This window comes from Mustela nivalis (assembly GCF_964662115.1).
Source record: "Mustela nivalis genome assembly, chromosome: 18".
NCBI classification, from domain to species: Eukaryota; Metazoa; Chordata; class Mammalia; order Carnivora; family Mustelidae; genus Mustela; species Mustela nivalis.
In genome coordinates, this window is record NC_139037.1 from 12366730 (window position 1) to 12386997 (window position 20268).

Consider the following 20268-nt stretch of genomic DNA (forward strand, 5'->3'; position numbering starts at 1 on the left):
GTTCTAGCTTCTCCAAGATAACCCTTTATCATCTTCTGGCATCTAGCATTGATGAGAGGTACATCAGTCTAATTGTCACTCCTCTGAGTCCTTGTTTTTTCTGGTTGCCTTTAATATTTTCTCTTTTTTCTTGCCTCCTGCTTTACTATATTACGCCCAGATACCTATTTATTATTTGGTATTCATGCTATCCCTTCAGTTCTGTAATTCTCAGCCCTTCTCTCTTCAAATATTAATTCTTTGCCATTTTCTTGACTCATATCTGGAAATCCTATTCGATGCAGGCTAAAGCCTATCAATCTGTCCTCCACGTCTATGCTGCCTTCTGGGGGGGGCGTCCTCAATGCCAGCTTCCAATTCATGGATTCTGTGTGTCCAGGCTAGCTACCGTTTCACACTATTTTTCAGGACGCTTGAATTTTTAGTACTTTTCATACTGACATTTTCCTGTTTCTTTCCCTTTCACAACTTCACTTTTTCTTTCTTTTTTTTAAAAAGTAGGCTCCACACCCAATGTGGGACTTAAACTCCCAACCCCAAGATGAAGAGTCACACATTCTGCTGACTGAGGAAGCCAGGTGCCTCTCATAACTTTGCTTTCTTTTCTTTAATGGATTTTTCCTTTTTTTCCAATCTCTCTGAGGGTCCTTAACCTATTTATATTAAAGACATTTTCTAATTACTCTGTTGTTTTCATTTCTTCTGGGGTAAATTTTTCTTTGATTTTTATTGGTTCTTTTTTCTCGTTAGTTTTCCTTGCGTGCTTCTAAGATTTAGTGTACAAATTCACCTTCTCTCTTATATTTTAATTAGCCTCCCCTCCTAGGGGTTTGCACCTTTGTCTCCGAGGTCCTCTGGCTCTCCCAGGCTAGAATCAAATCTTACCCCAGAGACTCAGCTTAGGTCCGGGATGGGAGGTTCTTTCTCCCTAAATAAGCATCTTTACAATAAGTGGTAGCCCCGAGGCAGGGTGGGAAGCAACTTTGTTCAGCCCGCTTCCCCAGCCCCTGGATTTGGACAGTGTACAGACCCTAATTCCATGCTTCGTATGGAGAACTTTATAGCTCTTTACCCCAGATTTCCAGTGGCTTCTTCCTGCTTCCAGACTCAGAGACCAGCAGCTTCAGCCCCGCTCTCCTCTTTGTGTTCCTGCTACATTTCTCATTACAGGGATGTTTGTCATTTCATGTGTGGGGAAGGAGGGGGAGTGTATGACTATGTTTTTAGAATTTTATCTTTTTGTGTATGACTGCTATGTGTTTAGATATAAATTTACAGTGCCATCTTGACTGGATGAGTTGGATTAAACCATCTGTACCGAGGAACTGGGGATCCCTGCCAATACCAGTCTCCTGGGAAGGCATATCAAACCATCTCTAACGAGATTCACAGAACTCCAGCCAGCGCTCGGGAAGGAAGCAGACTGAGATAGCCTGGGGTGAGCTGATCAGGCGTCCCAATTAAAACTGCTCTCCCATCCCCACCCCATTTTCATCCCAGTCCCCCTTGGGGGTAGGGCCGCTGTGGGTAGACATTTAAATAGGATCTTTCAGATGTGGTCTGAGCAGGCCCTCCCAGGGGAAGGCCACCCCAGCCATCAGCTTCTCTTCCACACCACTTGACCACTCTACACTCTTTTTTCTGGCCAGGGAAAAATGCACATTGGCTGTAAGGACACCCTTGATGAAAGGCCCATGTGACTCTGAGTTCCCAGCCGGCCTACCCCAGACCCAGCCCTCAGTTTCAATTACATCAGAAGAGCAGGGGATCAGGCGCCTGGATGGCTCAGTCGGAAGAGCAGGCAACTCTTGATCTCAGGGTCATGAGTTTGAGCCCCAAGATGGGTGTAGGCATTACTTAAATAAATAAATAAATAAATGAACAAATAAACAAATGGAGGAGGAGTTGAAGGACAGGAGCAGGTTCAGGAGCCAAATTTTAGTCTAGGCTGTCACTAGGCAGCACGCCACTTTTTCTTTTAAGGCCGAGGTTCTTGAACAGTCAGAGAATAATAGCAATCCTACCTTCACCCTCTTCTTCACTGAGGACCTCCTGTTTGCTCCTGCTGACCACCACTTTGACGCCTAAGTCACTGCAATCTACTTTCTTGACTTAGCTTATAATGTTTCCTGAAGTTTCTTTCCGTGGCTGCTTTTGCTTCTTTGCCCCATCCCCTTCCAAATCCAGCACTATCCTTCTACTCTGGATTTTCTTTTCTTTTTTTTTTTTTAAGATGTTATTTATTTGTCAGAGACAGAGCGTACACATAAGCAGGAGGAGCAGCAGGCAGAGAAAGAAGCAGGCTCCCCGCTGAGCAAGGAGCCCGATGTGGGACTCAGTCCCAGAACCCTGGGATCATGACCTGAGCTGAAGGCAGATTCTTAACTGACCAAGCCACCCAGGTGACCCACACTCTGAGTTTTAGACTTACATTCTCAACAGCCTCTTTAGCATGCCCATACGGCACTTCAGACTTCACAAGCTCATCGTGCTCCCACATCCAAACGCAGAGGAGATGGGGTGCCCATAAGGGCCAAGGTCAGGCTCTTTAGCATAGCATTCAAAGACCCCCCAAACCAGGCCACGTGCTAAGCTTCATCTCTCACTGTACCCTACCCTCGAGGGGTTATGAACTAGTTTGGACCACAGGCCAAATCTGGGCCATATTTATTAAGATCTTGTACAAAGCCTAAAAAAAGACATGCACATGTCCATCTCCTTCACTCAAAATATCAACTCTGGTTGTGCAGAGACCATGTTATTTAACTCATCATTTCTGTATCACTGTGGGACCTAGCACTGGCCTACATATAACAGGCATTAAAACAAAACAAAACAAAAAAACCACTTGTCCAGCTGAGTATCATCTCCATATATAACCCCAGGATTGTAAGAATCAGGGGAAGTCATGGTAATGAAGAAATGCTTTGAAATCATTTTATAAATCATTATATAAGGATGCAGATGGAAGTGATAATTATATTCTGCCTCCACTCTTCCAGTCCTGACATTCCAGAAGCGCAAGCTTTCTCCCATTTCTTGTGGACTACCAAGAAACATGTGGCCTCAGGTACAAAACAGATTTAACAAGTCAGAGGCAACGGGAAATGTGTGTGTGTAAATAGTCCAAGTACCTCGCTCTTCAATTTCTGTCAGCAGAGACACACCAGGGCTGCTAAAATGGAACTCCCTCGGGGCGCCTGGGGGGCTCAGATGGTTAAGCGCCTGCTCGGGTCATGATCTCCAGGTCCTAGGATCAAGCCCCATGTGAGCTCCCAGCTCGGCAGGGAATCTGTTTCTTCCTTTCCCTCTGCCTCTCTCCCGGTCTGTGCTCTGTCCCTCTCTCTTAAACGAACAAATGAAATCTTAAAAAAAAAAAAAAAAAGAACTCTCTCTAGTCATTCCCCTAGGCACTACAGGCTACTACTGGTTGTAGTTCTTTCCAGGCAGGTCTTGGGAGAGCTCCCATCTGTTCACCCCAGCTCAAATCCCCTTTCCAGTCAAGCCTCCCAGAAGAAAGCGCCCAGGAAATCATGGGCTCACATTCTGGCATCACCACGTGTCAGCTACTGACCATTTAATCTCTCCGATCTGTGTCCTTATCTGTAGAATGGGAATATCACCCATCTCTGTAAGGGTTTCTGTAAGGATGAAAGGCATAAAGCTTCTAGATCAATGCTTGTGTGCCTGGGTTGGGTCTGTTTAGGGTTACGGTTCTGTCAGCCCCAGTTTGGGCAGCTCTTATGGCTGGACCCCATAACCCTGGCCAGGCATCATGAGGACAGCCCCCACTGCACAGCCCCGGCTCAAATTCCTCAGCACCCCCACCCCAACTGCAGCCCCTCACAGGCCAGCACCACCAGGGTCTTGCTTGAGAACTTTCTTCCCTGGCTAACCACAGGAAACTGCCCCTTCTCCTCACCTTGGCAGGCAGCAGCTTCCAGGGAAGTGGGGTGGACATGCAGACCTGAGGTCTCATAGTCAGCTCTGCCCTGGCTGACCCTCACCCCAGGCTGTGCAGAGAGGAGTGCTCTGTCTATCCTGTCCATCCCAGAGCTTATGTGTCACAGAGTCTGTCACATCCTTCCTGACTGCTACTTCATTAGAGCATATAGAACACAGGCTTGCCCTGAGCTGGTCTTAAACAGCTCCCTGAGGCCCAGCCATAGCTGTCTATGGGCTCTCTAGCCACAGTGGGGAGCAAGATTCTAGAAAAGACAAAGTTAATAAGGAGTTTCTCCATAGGCCTGAAAAACCTCAGACATTAAGAGAGGCAGGAGACAGGTAGAAGACCCTGAAGACAGGAGATGAGAAAATAAATCTAAGTTTCTCTGGGGACTTTTGGAAGAAGCAGGAGTGGGATGAAGGAATGTGGCCTAGGGCAAGCCAGACAGGAGTCTGGAAAGGTGGGAGCTTAGATCTTACTGCCAAACTCTGCCTCCCTGGGATAATTACACTTGACCGTACCACCTCGCAGGGAGAGGGGACTAGAATGTCTATAGTGTGCTCTGATTTTCTTTAGAGATAACGTTCACAGTGCCCGGTGGCTTGGCGATTCATCACTGTTTACGGTTCAGATCTCAGTCACACCACAGATGTGGAACTAAAGAGCCCCAGAAGCGCTGCTGGGGCTTCCTTCTCCTCCTGCACTTGTCTGGATGTCTGGGGTATGCCTTGAATCTCAAGAGAAAAGCAGAGGATGCGTTTGTTCAACAAATATTTACCACCACCAAGAAGTGGCAGAACGGGAAGGACCCACGGGAAGGACCCCGGTCCTCTCCCTCTAAGGATGGCTGCATCACCGCCCCTTAGCAAAACCCTTCTTTCTACAGCCTGTGGCAGTTCATCTGTTTTGAGGACTCCCTCAGCCCCTCCAGCCTGCCCGCCACCCCGGGCTCCTTCATTCTTCCAGCCAGGCTTCCTCTAGGAGAGCTGCCCTACCAAGGATATGCCACGGGGCAGATGACCTCAGGGACCAGCATTCCAAGTCGTGACTGTAGATCCTGCCCCCTAAAGAGGTGTGATCTAGTGATGTGTTTCCATGGCCTATCCATGGAGACACATGGATTGGCGGGGCACATATGAGAGCAGTACCCACCAGCCAGAGTACTGGTGGAGGACAGAGACGAAGGCTTGGAGACGGAAGAGATGAGTCAAGTCTCACCTTACAGGCCGCTTTAGTGAAAAGGACCACGGTCTGCATCAAACTCACTCTTACCAAAAGGAGCCCTCCTTGCTCTTCTAGGAAACACGATTAAACCAATCCTCCTCAACACTGACTCCCTGCCAACACACATATTCCCTCTACCCTGTGCGGAGGGGAGGAGGTCTAGAGAAGGTTTAGAAGACAGCCTTCTGGCACTGCTCCCCTCACCAAGAGGAGTGAAAGGGAAGAGTAGTGGTGGTTTTTCCAGGTAATTTTCAACCCTCTTTGGCACCCATGTGGCAGGGAATCAGCCAGTGAAAACATGACCCACCATACCCAAACAGCTTTCTAGAACAATTCTAGGCAGGAACTAGCAAACTGAGAAGGAAGCTCCAGGGGCTGGGGGCAAAGGGCAAATGCCCTCCTTAAAGGAGTGTGAGTCATACAAAATGGTGGAGAGGAACAGGGCCTTCCTTCCCTAAATTCCAACCAGCACTCTTTCTCCCAGTCCTTGGAGAGCAAAACCAGAATTTCTGACACATTTTCTGGACACTTCTGCCCTCTCTTTGGGAAAGGGAACAGGACTGGTGCTTCTGTTTTCTGCCATTGTTCTTTCTTGCCCCTTTCCAAGCCTGGACCACGGCAGGGGTCTCTGGACGGAGTTCTCCCTCCCCGCCACTTGTGCGCACATGAAGGCTGGCCACCTGCAAGAAGGCTGATGCCTAACTAGACCCCAGCATGGGGATGATGAAGAAGGGATGAGCTAGGGCACCTTCAAGTCTTGCCAATGCACATCTAGGGAGGAGAGAAGCTATTCTTCCAGAAGCTTTCAAGGCCACAGTCACTCAAAATTCCAGCTAGGCCTTAGCCCAGGCTGAGTTATAGGACTTTAAACCTTAGGATCTATGCCCACATCCTCTGTGAGAGGATAGGGGATGGAATGCCAGAGAAGAGGTCCTAACCCAGCTGCCAGTACCGTGAATCCATAAGAAAGAGGTCTAGGAGGCAAGGTGACCGCCTGCTTCACTGGCAAGAAAGGCTGCAGGACAGGTCGGTGCAGTCCTTGCATATGCACAACCCAACAGGATTCCAGGCCCTCGGGAAAGCAGACAGAAGACACCAGTTCTTTCTGGGTGGCATAATGGGACAGGCTTAGCCTAAAGCTCCAATGCAGAGAACAAGCTGTGACCTTACGAATGCTGACAGAGGGGCGCGTGGGTGGTTCAGTGGGTTAAGCCTCTGCCTTTGGCTCAGATCATGATCCCACAGTCCTGGGATCGAGCCCCGCATTGGGTTCTCTGCTTGGTGGGGAGCCTGCTTCCTCCTCTCTCTCTCTGTCTGCCTCTCTGCCTACTTGTGATCTCTGTCAAATAAATAAATAAAATCTTAAGAAAAAAAAAAAAAAAAAAGAATGCTGATGGAGCTTTTGGGACATGTGGGTCCAGAAGTGACACTCTCTCAGAGTGTACCAGCTCTGGTTCCAGAATTCTCCTTTCTCCCAGCCCAGGAGCTGAAGTCGGGAGCAGCACACTCACTTGGCGAGGGCTAGTAGTACGCATGAAGGTCCAGGTGAGAGAGGGGCTCTCTATCATCAGCCCCAGTAATGTGCCATCCCTCTTCCACTGGGCTGGTGTGATCCGTGGCTTACCTTTTCAGTCCTCATGGCCTAGCTGAGCCCCCCCCGCCGGGGGGTAATGTCTGCCAGGGCCTCTGGGACTGGGCAGTATCATGAAGGGAACAGTCTGGGCTGCAGGCATGAGGCCTACTCTGCACAGGGCAAATTTCTCTAACGGGCTCCACCCGTAGCAGGGTGGCGACAGCAGGCTGTAACCGATGGCAGCCTCCCTTTTTCTAACCATCCTGCCCCCACATTTCCTTGTGAGGTGGTGGTTCTTTTGATTTTTTGTGTCTTCATTTGAACATTTGGTATGAAATGGGAGCATTGTGTATGCAGGCAGGCAGCAGTCTGGAGTGTGGAGACCTGGCTCCTGGGCGCCACTCACGTGCCAAGCAGGACACAGACCCGTGCTGAAGGCTGGAAACTCAGCTTTGTGGCCAGGCTCTTATCTACTTCCTTCATCAAGACCAGAGGACTTTGGGGGGGTGTTTTTCTTTGTTTTGTTTTGTTTTTAAACACAGACAATCTTTTCCCCAATCTACCCCCAAAACTCCCATGGAATGGGCCCTCTTCTTATCAGCCTCTATTCTTGTAGCTCCCTGGGAGAAAGGAACCAGGTGGAGACACTTGTACAGTTCTGGACAGGATGTGATGTTGAGAACCACTGGCCTCCGATGACAGCTGTGAGCTAAAGCTGGGGCATGAGCACTGTGTCAGGGGACGGGTCCTGTTACAAGGTTTACTTAGAATAAGACAGAACTCCTATAAGGTATAGTTATGTAGGAACCTGGTCCCCTGGGACCCAGGACCAGAGCCAGTGAGCCCTGGGTAGAGAGGAGGGTGGGCCAGGCGCTTGATCAGGAGGTAGTCCAACTTTCTTGGAGAGGATCATGGTAGTACAGGTTCTGGGGTTTGTCTTAGACAAGGAGACAGGTCAGCGCTAGGAGGCCAGAGGCTCTGGCAGAAGGGCACGCAGAGGGCGCTGGCCAGGAGGCAGGGATCTCCAGCAGTGGAGTACTCTGAGAACGCTGAAAACAAACCTGTCGACTGCACTTTATGTGCCAGGCTGCTTTTATTCTCTATCTTTACCTTTGTTTTGTTCTTCCTTTATATTTAGTAATGTTGTTTGGAAAGGTCAGCCTATGGCAGCTACGCTAATGGAAACCCAAAGAAGGTGTTTGCAGCCATGCTTGGACAAGAGATTAAAGGGAAATGATATCTTCACTCTCCCCTGGGAGTGGAGGTCGTGGGAAGCGGAGTAAAAGGACAGACGAGCCCAGAATCAGGCCCCTTGCTTGGTGGCTGTGTCCACTGGATGTTACCTTTCCAACAGAGACCTTGGAAGTTCCAGTTAGACGCTCCGAGTCCATGCTCAGCCTGGTGCCTTTAGTACCCAAACCCCCTACTTCTCCCCGTGTTCCTCCAGGCGGTACAGAGCAAGTGACCAGTAAACTGGAGAGCCCAGCTCTGAGTCATGCCCAACACTTGCTTTCATTTCTCCCTTGCTTTAGCTGAGCAATCTTCCTCTTTAGAGAGGAGCTGATGATACGCTGTGACTGATTCAAGCAGGGCTCCTGAGATCAAGACCATTCTCGAGGTTGCCGGGTAATGTACTTTACTGCCTCTGCAAAGTGGTGGTAATATCAATGTCAGCTGTTACGAGAAGGGGCAAAGGGAGCCTTCTCCTTGCGCTGCCTCTGACCCTCCCTCCTAGGTGAGGGGAGTCAGGCACGTGGGAGCAAGAAGCCCTCCGCAGTCCTATTCTCAAGAAATGACTCATCCCCCTGGATCTGGCTAAGATGATATCCATCATGACACGCATTACTTTGTCAACTTTGGGGGGATGTGGAAGGGAGGAATACACAGACCAGGGACTATTACAATGGTCCCCAGGGAGCAGCCTCTACTGTGTGGCTTACTATGTCTTTTGTGGTTACTAAGGGCTGTGCTTGTTTGGGACTAGGGCTATGCAGGGGTGATCTGGGGGCTATGAAAGGAGGGGCCCAGGGCCTGCTTTCAAGCCTTTTGCCTTCCCTGGTGAGACTGGGGCATCTTCACCCCAACACGTGCCTATGAGTTAACATTTTATATAGTGAACTCTGGACTAAACTCAGAGTACCTCAATTCCAGAACTGGTTCTGCTGTTCAACATTTGTGTCTTTGGGTAGATCGTAATTCTCAGGGCCCCTGTCCTCCATCTGTAAAATGAGCTTGATAATGCCTGCCCCACTTGCCTCTTAAAGTCCCTGCCAAGATGAAATAAGCGATGACTGTAAGATGCACTATGGACCCGAGGTGGCACGGAGTTTCAGCCTCACAGAGAACAGAGAGAGGCAGGGACAAGAGCAGACACTGTGGCTCAGCCAAGAGAACACGGAGGTCTGAGCCGGGCTGCGTGAGCACTTAGAACACGGTCCCAGACAGAAAGACGCAGACCAGGGGGCCTCTAGGAGATGAGCAGGAGGGGCAAACAGAGCACACCGGCCAGCGTGGGCTAGCAGACAGTTTGGGAGAGAAGAACTGACCGGCTGTGAGCAACTATCTGAAGGGCAGGAGGAAAGATGTATGAGAAGATGGTCAGAACGAAACAGGAATTCTGTCCCAAACTCAGAAGACCCCACCTCACTCCCTTAGCACTGAGGACTTGGTGAGAATTGCCCTCAAGCTCCTAGGACTTCCAGCATTTTGTTAATCTACATTCACACTTTCAAATACCCCAAAGCCCTTCCTGGCGACAGCCTCTCCTTCCTGGATCAGAGGCCACCCAAGGCGAGTGGCCAGACTGTGTCAGACTGAACTTGAACCTGAAGCCTCTTTCTAAGTCAGAGACTCGAAGCCCAGAGTTCTTTCTACAATACCTCATTCCTGGCTCTGCCAAGCTGGGTCTAATCTCTGTTCCCTCACAAACTGGAGGCAATGTGAAAGGAAGTCAAAATTGTGCTATCTGTACCTAAAACTGGCACCACTGTCCCAGGGTCTCCTCTTCCAAAGGAGAAGACAGAGGCGCACAATTTTCCCCAATAGGAAATAACCCAACCTAATCCAGAAAGCACAACAGTCTTAGAGCTACATCCTTACCCAGGATCCACCAGGAAACAATATGGAGGAGGGTGACCCTTGGGGAAGGACAAACAAAGCTAGCACTGGGGTAGAAGCCCACCAGAGTTGGGACAATGCTGCTTCTGTTTACTGAGACCAGTTTGAAGCCACAGTGAGTGTCTCCCCCATGTCAGACAGACCCCTGCATAACGTTATACACAATGCAGATGGCCCTGCAGACCCCTGCATAACGTTATATACAATGCAGATGGCCCTGGGCCACCAGGAAGAAGGGAGCTTTTGCCAGAATCTGCCTGTCAGTTCTTTGACCTGTAGCCCAAGGGATGAATCAGTCCTTGTGGATGGGCAGCTAACAGGGCTAGACATCACCTAAAAACAAAAACAAACCCACTTCACACTGGAAGTGTGAACCCTGCCCACACCAGATGACTTGGGTTCTCTTTTCAGTGCTTCTACCTTCTGATTAGAGGACAGTGGGCAAATTTCTCAACTCTTACTTCCTGATCTGTAAATGGAATGACTCAATGATTCTAAGTTCCATTCTACACTTCAGCAGTTAGCTTGTAACAAGGTCAATTAAGAAATGGTAATAAATTCTTATCAATTGTCTACAGTGGTGTTTCTAGCATGTAAGTCAGGCCACAGAACTACTGCAAGATCTCCCTGAGTCCAAGTGCACACCTTGCACTGCCTGCTGCCTATTTTCTTTTGGGGGGCAACCTCTCTTCAAATTTCCCTTTCTGTGCCGTGTCACCCAGGCCTGGCCAACCAGAACATCAAAACACTCTGTCACAGTACTAGGTGCAGGGTTGGGTCCTGCTGGTAGGCCACGGGGGACTACCATGTGGGAAGTGAGAGTGGCATCACCACGGAGAAGGGCAGAGTGTGATGGCTGTGGTCGGAGTCCCCCATCTTCCTGGCCTGTAGCCAGCCATACACTCAGGTATGAGTCAACAGATTCCCCTTTACCCAGGGGCTCTTCAAGCTGAATTTTTAGCTTTTGTAATGGAGTAAGTCCAATGGATAGAATCTTGCACACATGTACTGTCAGCTTCCATTTCATTTAAAAGAATTTATAAAAAGCCACAACAAACTGAAGGTTGCTGGGGTGGAGGGGGATGGGGTAGCTGGGGGACGGGCATTAAGGAGAGCACTTGAGGCAAAGAGCACCGGGTGTTCTAGGCGACTGATGAATCACTAAATTCTACTGCTGAAACTAATAATACAGTATGTTCACTAAGCTGAATTTCAATTAAAAAAATTTTTAGGGGGGAGCCTGGGTGGCTCAGTGGGTTAAAGCCTCTGCCTTCAGCTCGGGTCCTGATCCTGGGGTCCTGGGATCGAGCCCCGCATCAGGCTCTCTGCTCAGTGGGGAGACTGCTTCCTCCTCTCTCTCTGCCTACTTGTGATCTCTGCCTGTCAAATAAATAAATAAAAATTAAAAAAAAAATTTTTAGGGGTGCCTGGGTGGCTCGGTTGGTTGAGTAACTGCCTTCGGCTCAGGTCATGATCCCGGAGTCCCAGGATCTCGTCCCGCATCAGGCTCCCAGCTCCTCAGGGAGTCTGCTTCTCCCTCTGACCCTCTCCCCTCTCATGCTCTCTCTCACGGTCTCTCTCTCGAATAAATAAATAAAATCTTCAAAACATTTTTTTTAAGCCACTTACTGTATAACTTGCCATCCGACACAGAACGACTACCCTGAACCTGTCCACCATATCTCATCCCTGAGAGGTCAAACGAGCTCAGTGGCCACACAAACAGAAGTGGTGCTGGGATTCCCAGCAGTGGCTCAGTTCTGGCCAGGACCCAAGTCCTTCTCCAGCAAGGGACACTGCCCAGGTTTGCAGACGGTGAGGGAGGCTCTGACATGCATAGTCTTCCTGGGTGGCCTGGGGTCAGCACTGTCCACTGCCAGAGCCCCTCAACCACAGGGATGACTCAGCAGGGGAGGGTATTGTCTCTTTTGCTTTTCCATTCATTGCTGGGTGCCACCCCTTGATGACACACCTTAGAGGACCCAAAAGTACCTCAGAACTCAACCTGCCCCAAGCCAAACTCATGCATGCTCTAAGCCCCAAACCTGGTCCTCTTTCTGTATTCCTATTTGCATTCCTATATTCCTTTCTGTATTCCTATCCCTAGGGAAAGGGACATTATCCATCCAACCCTGACACCTGAAGGCCATCTATGCCCCCTCCTTCCTCTAATACCTCTCAGGCAACCTAGTACCAAGTCCACCTAATTTTTACCACCCAGATCTCTCATCTTTCTACTTTTCTCTGTGTCTATCATTATCACACTATCCAAGGATCTGTCATCTTTCACCTACATTAGTCCCCTCATGACTGAAGCCCCAGAGACCTACTAGAGACCTTTCCAATGCACTCTCAACAGATAGGCCAAAGTGATCTTTGCAAATGCAAATCGTATCAGATCCCATCAGACTGTACACCCCACCCCCCATCTCTGAACCCTCCCAGCAAAATGGCCAGACCTCCTAATGCTCTGGGACAAAGGAAGGACTCCCCAAATGCCTTCTGGCCCCAGACCTGGCTGAGAGGTAGCAAGTAATCCTGAGACCAAAATGGACCAGGTAGGTCTGGAAGTCACGGCTTAGCCCAGAGCCCTGATCCCAACCTGGGGTGGCTTCCCACCCTGGTCAGGCTCAGAACTGGCATGGTCTTGCTAGGACTGACCCCTCCCCCAGTGCAGGCCTCATCTGACCACAGATGGGACTAGGATCCCGCTGCCAGGCAGGGGAAACCCAGCTGGGCCAAAGCCAGAGACTGTGTATTTCAGGAAGGAGAAGAGGAGATAGACCAAGAGCAGCGCCACAATAGACTGTCAGTATCTGTGGGGCCAGCTGAGAGAAGGCAGCTGTCGGGAGTATAAAACTCAAGGAGTCTATCTCTTCTCTCTTATCAGACTGACCCTTGGCAGCCTCACAGCCAGTGGAGAACAGTCATTAACAATCCCTCCCACACTTCCAGCATGCACAATCCTTCCATGACCAGCACAGTCCTGCAAGAAAGCCTGTGCCTTCCTACACCAGAGTGGGTTTTGGGGCCGATTTCTCAGCCAGACCCCTCCATCCTGCCCCTTTTTCTTTGGCAATCATCCAACATACCTTATGCTCTGTCCAAATCAGTCTCCCCAAGGTCCCTAGTCATGCCCTGCCCTTTCAGATCAGGCCTTTCCTCCTGGTGAGTGTGGCCTTTTCCTCGCCAACCTCCTCTCTCTACTATGAAGTCCTCCCCCACCCACGTCCAGGTGTGTTCTCAACTCCTGGGAAACTTGCCCTGGATTCCTGCCACTGATATGCCCCTTCCTGTGATCAGCCTGTAATCTCATCTCCCACCCTGGCTTTGGGAAAAAAAGAAACCTGGCTAGAGCAGAGCCCAGGGCATAAGCAGGGGGAGGGAGCTGGGAACAGAAACAGGAACCTTATAAACAGTCACCCTGGGACCTAACTGGTGGCCAGCCTAGGAAGGGAGGAATGTGATGAGAGACCAGATGGTTTTTTCTGCCAGAACTCAGTACAGAATCAGAGCAAAGATTAGGAGGAGGTAAGCATGAGGCCAATGGGAGGCTGGGGGACAGATCTCCCAGCTACATGAGCCCAATGTCTCCAGAGACACCAGAGGAGGCTGGCTGCTGTTTAATCATCTAAGCAGGTTAGAAGAAAGGTCAAATTGATTCCCATAAATGCCACATAGTGGCATCCTGGGTCCATAGCACCACTGTCTCATTCAGGATAGAGTGTTTTTCTGTTGGGTCTACCAGATGGCTTAAGAGCAAGTCCCTGAAAAGGTCTTCCAACTCTGTATTCCTGGAGCAGGACTCTGAGGCCTAGAGAGAGGCAGGGACTCGGCCTCAGTCACATAGCATCAAAGCCCTGTGGGTAGCTAAGGCAGCAAGGGCCGTGTATGCACACAGTCGGACTGGGCCCTGGGCTGTGAAAATCAGTGAGAGGGCCCCCTCACCAAATAAATTGCTTCCCTTTTAGAAAAGTCGAAGAGCCTTGCCCTGAGACCCTGGAGTCCAGAGCCAGCCCAGGCCTCCACCTTGGCCTCACAGGCTGCTAACGCAGGGCCTAATGGCTGCAACCTGTTCTGCACAGCGTAAAGGGGAGGGTAGGCCCACAGATCCCAGATGAGTAGGATTACTATTACTACTACTATTACTAAGATAGATGGCTTGGGTGGAAGAAGACGCCCTTCAAAATACCTCACCCAGGGGCGCCTGGGTAGCCCAGTGGGTTAAGTCTCTGCCTTCAGCTCAGGTCATGATCTCAAGGACCTGGGATGGAGCACCACGTCCGGCTCTCAGCTCAGCGGGGAGCCTGCTTCCTCCTCTCTCTCTCTGCCTACCTGTCTGCCTACTTGTGATCTCTCTCACTCTGTCCAATAAATAAATAAATCTTAAAAAAAAAAAAAAAAAACCTCCCCCAGATGTGAAGGGATGTGAGGAATCTTCTTGTTATGCAGAGGAAATGCCACTTGAGAGATTAAAACTCCCATTCATCTTTTAAGTTTGCCCACTGCTGCTTTAGGGTCAAGCGTGAATTACTCCTCAGGCACTGAGAAAATTCTTTTATCAAACAGCTGCCACTCTAGCCCTTGGCTGAACCTTCTTGATGTAAACTGTTTACTCCCCATTTCACAGCGTCTTCCCGTCTAAGGAAGACGGGGCCTCCACTCTGCTGGAAGAGCCTGCACAGGGCCCCCATCCCTCTCCTCACCCCCTTCATTCTCTCCTGGGGTACTTAGGGTCTCTCCCTAAGTGATGCCAGAGGCCCCTGGAAGCCATAGGCTGAAGACACAGGTGTGGGTCTGGGGACACACCAAGCCCTTTGGGACAGAACATAACAGAGAAAAGGCCACCCCTGGAAACTCCCTCACAGCCTGGCAGCCCCAGACTCACACGGCTCCCTAGAGAACTCAAGTAAGAGAGGAACCAGGAGGGCCTCAGGGGCTCTCTCCCTTCCCCTGCCTTGCCCATAGAGCCTCATACCCTTTGGCTGCTGCTTTACCCGCACAGCTGAAGGACTCAGCACAGGCCCACGGAGACTTTCATTTCCTCCTGACTCTGGTTCTAGTTCACCATCAGCATCAAAGGCCTGGTATTTTGTCTTTAACTGAGCTTGGGTGGGAATGAGGCTGGAGGGAACGTCACTTACAGGTCAGGGGAGATTCAAAGTTCTACTAACGTCCCTTTCAACCCAAAGAAAGCCTAAAAAGAAGGAAGGAGGAGTGGGGGTGGAGCCGTGGGGATGAAAGGAGTGAGAAGGGGACATCTCCAACTCATGTCCCTGTCCCCTCACTTGTGCCTCCTTCCACGACCACCTCCCATCCTCCCTTCTTCACTGGCCTTCCAAATTCCCTTTAGCCATACAAATAAGTAACTTGATTTTTCCTCACCAGAACAGCTCCCCCTAGACCAATTAGCTATTTTCACTCTTTGCTGATTTTCTTCCTCAGAAGGCTACTGACCGGGCATCTGGGTGGCTCAGTCATTAAGCTTCTGCCTTCAGCTCAGGTCATGATCCCAGAGTCCTGGGGTCGAGGCCCACGTCATGCTCCCTGCTCCACTGGAAGCCTGCTTCTCCTTCTAACACTCCCCCTGCTTGTGTTCCCTCTCTTGCTAGGTCTCCCTCTGTCAAATAAAATCTTTAGAATCTTAAAATAAATAAATAAATAAATAAGGAAAGCTACTGACCTGGTGAGGCTGGGAGGCCTTCTGGTGGTGCTAGGACTTGACAGCTGAAGGATTCCAGGAAGGGCAGGGCAGGACCAGGACTGCTCTCTGAGGTCCGAATGTCATGCCACAACAGCTCGGGGCACCCTGCTCTTTCTCAGGCCCTGCTGCTCTTCTGGGAGCAGGAGAAAAGCTCCACTTTTCAGTGGAGCCACTTTCAGGGTCCCTCTGGGATGCTTCCTACCCTGATCCTATGGAGGAAGAGAAGGAGAAGAGAGACCCTAATGGGCAAAGATGATAACCCAGGAAGAGACGAAAAACAGAGGACTATGGGACAGAGAACAAAGCCCCTCAGGGCTGCAGACGGACTGACTCTGGCTTCCTTCCCACCTCAGCAGCCAGGAAATCGCTTATCCTCCCTGGGCTTCCTCACTTGCACAGTCACATCCCCCTAAAAGAAAAGCTGGGTTGAGGATGTTTGTAGCATTCAATATCAAAACTGGGGTTTTTTTGTTTGTTTGTTTTAATATTACTATACACAAATAAAAATTTATCATTGTTATCAAAACTAAAATTACACTTTTCTCTAAATGTCCCTTGTCTTTGGTTCACCTTATTATCCACAGTACTATGCACTGTATTTATAGATGGCAAAAGATCACATGTATTTGAAAGCCAATAGTTGGGACTGAGGGAAATAGTCTTCTTGACTCCAGGAAGATGACCATCTTTCAGAGAATCCGGGGGATAAGCTGTGGCAACAGCTTGCCCAGCCCCAGCCCCAGAGAGGACCCTGATCCTTCCCTCCCATTCCCGTAAGAAAAAATTTCCACAGTTCTCAGCTAGCAAGTTGGGGTGGCCCAAAGCCCAGCCTATGCCCCAGAGCCTTAGAGGAGATCTGTAATGGCAACATGAAGTCTCCACTGACAATATGTTGTAATTATGATAATGATTCATAAATCAGCACCAAGAAGTACTCTAGAATGGCTGGTTAGGGACACACACAGGCATCCCTGGGGAACACAGCATAACTGGAGGAAAAGCCTGCTCTCCCCAGATAGCAAATTTAGACCCTCTCTTTCCAGAATGTCACTTAGAGATGTCTGCCCTAATAGCTTGCAAGAACTTATTGTTAACAAGCATTCTGAGCAGAAAGGGAGGAAAACTCAAAAATCCAGGTCCCCAGAGAGGTGAGCTGGGCCCTTAAAGTTGCTAAGGGCTCAGGTTTGCAAAACACAGTGTAGGGAAGCTGGGATATGGAACGGAGAGTAGAGAAGGGGAAGGCAGGCTCATGGGCGGAGAGAAGAGATGCAGGCGTGCTCAGCACTGGCCACAAAGTCGAGGTGCTTTCAGGATATGCAGGGGTCCTGTGGCTTTGGGGCCCCATGTCCTCAGGGCTGAGGCCCCAACCTTAGGTAGAGTGGAGTCAGGAGTAATGAGCTCACCAAGGCTCCGGGTGTGCCATCGTCATCCTGTCCACAGCTCCTTCAAAGCAGGGGCGCATCGCCTTCTCCTGCAAACTCTTCCTCCTCCTGACTTCCCCACGTCAGCTAAAGGGACCAACCTCATCACACGGGCACTGAAATGTCAAACCCCAGCCGACCAAGTGTCTGTTCCGCAAGATGATAGCTACTTTGGCAATCTCTCTAGAATCAGTCTCTTCTTTTCCATGTCTGCTGCCAAATTCCAGCTTTTCACTATATCTCACCTGGACCCTATCTACCCGGTTTCCTGTTTCCTCCTCCCCTTATGACCAGCTATATATATCCTGCTCCCAGTCTGCCCTTTGCCTGCTCAAGAACTTGTCAGAACTAAGTGCTCCGTTTGCCACCTGCCAAGTCAAGTCCTTGTCTAGTGGCTTTCTGGACTGCTCTCTTGCAGTGCCCAGTTCCTCTTCTTCTGGGGACTTGAAATTTTCGATACAGTCTGGGTGCACTGCCTACCATGCCCCCAGCCCGCCCTGCTAGGCTGGGCCAACCAGACATCTCCTCCCTGGGATGTGCATCCCGAGCGCTGGTGACAAAATTACAGAACAGAGCTGCAGCAGATTTATCCTGGTGGTAGCACTACCTTGAAGTCAGCTGGCCTTTGGTTCCTGCCGTACCCACTCTGAGACCCTGGAGGGGACGTGGGTGTTGAGCCATCTCTCTGATTCTGGGAGTCCCCACAATCTTCTGAGGAAGTCCTTTCCTGCCAAAATCAGCCAAGCTGTTGCTTGTAACCAAAGAAGATTTTCTTAGTACTTTCTGACATACATTTCCTACGTTCTAGCCAAAAGAGAAAACTCCCTATAAAGGCTACGATGGCCTCCCTCAGCACCCGTTGGCCCCTCTCCAGTCCCCAGGCACTGCTGAAGCTCTACCTGCCCCTTCAGAGCCCAAAGGTCTCTTCTGAACCCTCTATGGGGATGGCTTTGGCTTCCTTTAAAGCAACAAGCCACTAGCTGTCCCTTCTGTCTTCTTCCACTGTAGACATTAGGGTACCTGCCTTAGCCCCCTCCTAAGGGACAATGACTTGGTCATTATTCCCTCCACAACACCCACTCCAGGAACCCAGCATAGCTTCAGGTTCAGTAAAATTCACCAGACTCTGCGGGAAGACAACCCAAAGGACAATTACAGGCTCACTGGGCAAAACAGACAGTGAGTGACAAAGAATGTAGAGTGTGTCATCAGAAAGACTGGAGTCTCAATTCCGGCTTCTCCACTTACTGAACCATCTGAATTCAGGGAAGTCTCGTAATTTCTGTAGGTCTCAGTACTTTGTCTATGAGGTAGTGACAATAATGCCAAACTCTCAATGTGAGGGCACTTAGGATGACGCCTAGCTAGCAGTAAGCACACAGTTAACACCAGCCATTATTCTAGCTATTAGTAGCTGGTTTGACAGATGCTCTATCAAAAAACAAAAACGAAACAGATGCTCTATCAGAGGGCTGGAATCAGGAGTCCCAGGGTTTACTAGGTAACCCCACCTAGATCTGGATTTGCCTTAAAAACAATAGTAGAAAATCCTTCACAAAGTAAAAAGCACAATGGAAGTGGGATTCCTCCCACTTTTCTAAATTTCAGAGATTCCCAGGCGTCCTGCCCAGGGCACGACCACGGCAGGACTTCACCTTGCAAATACTCCAACCTGCTCAGTCTGAGAGACAGAGTCAGGGCAAATGATGGTGTGACACGTTCAGCGTCTGCTTCCCCATGTCCACACAGCCATCCCTTTTCCAAAGCTTGAGTTCCTAAATGTCCTGCTTTCGTGGGGCCTTCCTTCAAATAACCAAGGGATAGTGTCTGCCATGTGGTTACAGTAGGACTGGGAGCTCAGGCACTGCAAGTCACCCCTACCATTAACCTAGTCAACACTGCACAGCATCAGAATGAAAAGCAAAGGCCAATTCAGTGTAGCAGCCAGAACAAGCCTGGGTTGGGGAAGCAAGGCAGAAGTCCCTCTTAAGACTTCTATCTGCCTGGATTAATCTCCTAAGCAACTGTGACAGCCCAAACCAGTGGTTCTCAAAGTGTTCTCTCTGAGGAGCTGAGCAGAAATGCAAATTCTAGGCCCCACCCAGACTGACTGAATCAGAAAACTCTGGGAGTGGGGCCCAGCAATCTGTGCCTTAAACAGCTCTGGGGGGGGGGGGGGCGTGCAGTCTGACGCCAGCTCAAATATGAGGAACCTTGTCCTAAACCTTTCATGGCATGATCCTCTGCTTTAACTCAAACATTTGCTGAATGCTATGTACCAAGGATCGAGCCGGGTGATGGTATTCCAGAAATGAGGACACATGTGAAGAAATTCCACAGTTTAATGGGGAAATACACAAATACACTAGGCAGGAGGTGGCATGAAAGAAGTCGAGGGAATCACTTTCCACCCCTCTCCCTCAGACTCCTACCCCTCAGACCTTCTCTTGCCATGGCTGGGAAAAGAGAACACCAGTTCTGAAAACCTGGAAACCCACCCCCAATGCTGCTATCCTGGACTCTTCCACCTCGGGTAGCTTTCTCAACAGGAGTGATCCTTGCCCAGAGGCATGTCTCAGGTCCAGAAGCTTGACATGTGGGGATATGCTCCCACGAGGCCACACCCAGTGGTTCTTAGGGACTTGGAAAATGGCTCTATTGGAGGTTTGGGCTCAGAAAGTTCCTGGAGGGCCATGAACATGCCACAGCACATCACAACAATGCATTCCTGGGCAGGGTCACTCCCCCAGGCCCCTGGCAAGCTTGCACACGAGTGTGCAGATGCAGATAAAAACACACAGACAGTTGGCCCCCTGGCCTCTCTTCCTCTAATCTCAAGTTACAAGGTTAAAGGCATCCTATTCGAAAGCCAAAGGGGAGGGATCAAAGAGGGACTGCTGAAGCAGCTAGCCATCTGGTTCATATCAAGACTGCTCATTCAGGACCCCAGCAGACTCCCTGATGGCTCACAGGTTTCCCTCCCTCCCCCAAATTCCCACAGGGAAACTGAAGACTGGGCTGGAAAGGGGTGACCCAAAGGCAAATCTGCCAAAGGAAGACTAGAAAACAAAAACCTGAATTAGGCAAGTCTGTACCACCTCTCTGAGCCCTGGTTCCCAGTTCCCTTCAGATCCTGAACACCACGACTAAACTCGAGATGACCGCCTACAGACACTGTGCCTTCCTCCACAAAGCACTCGGGGCACATACGCAGGCATCCTTCCTCGAACCAGCAACCCCTTCCAAAGTTAGCAGCAGAATCTCGATAAGTTTTAGGGGTGTG

At 50.0% G+C, this 20268-nt stretch overlaps 1 protein-coding gene across 5 annotated transcripts in view; it reads right to left on the minus strand.

Annotated features, from left to right (window-relative positions):
• The window catches only part of ST3GAL2 (ST3 beta-galactoside alpha-2,3-sialyltransferase 2), a 56571-nt gene that overhangs the window by 34739 nt on the left and 1564 nt on the right, over nucleotides 1-20268 (minus strand). For 3 of the 5 annotated variants that reach the window (XR_014305938.1, XR_014305939.1, XM_082712289.1), the window contains exon 2: nucleotides 15544-15773. The exons of the other annotated variants lie outside the window; for them this stretch is intronic. The gene's annotated coding sequence lies outside the window, so the exon portion shown is untranslated. The remainder of the gene's footprint in view (nucleotides 1-15543; nucleotides 15774-20268) is intronic. 5 annotated transcript variants of the gene reach the window in all.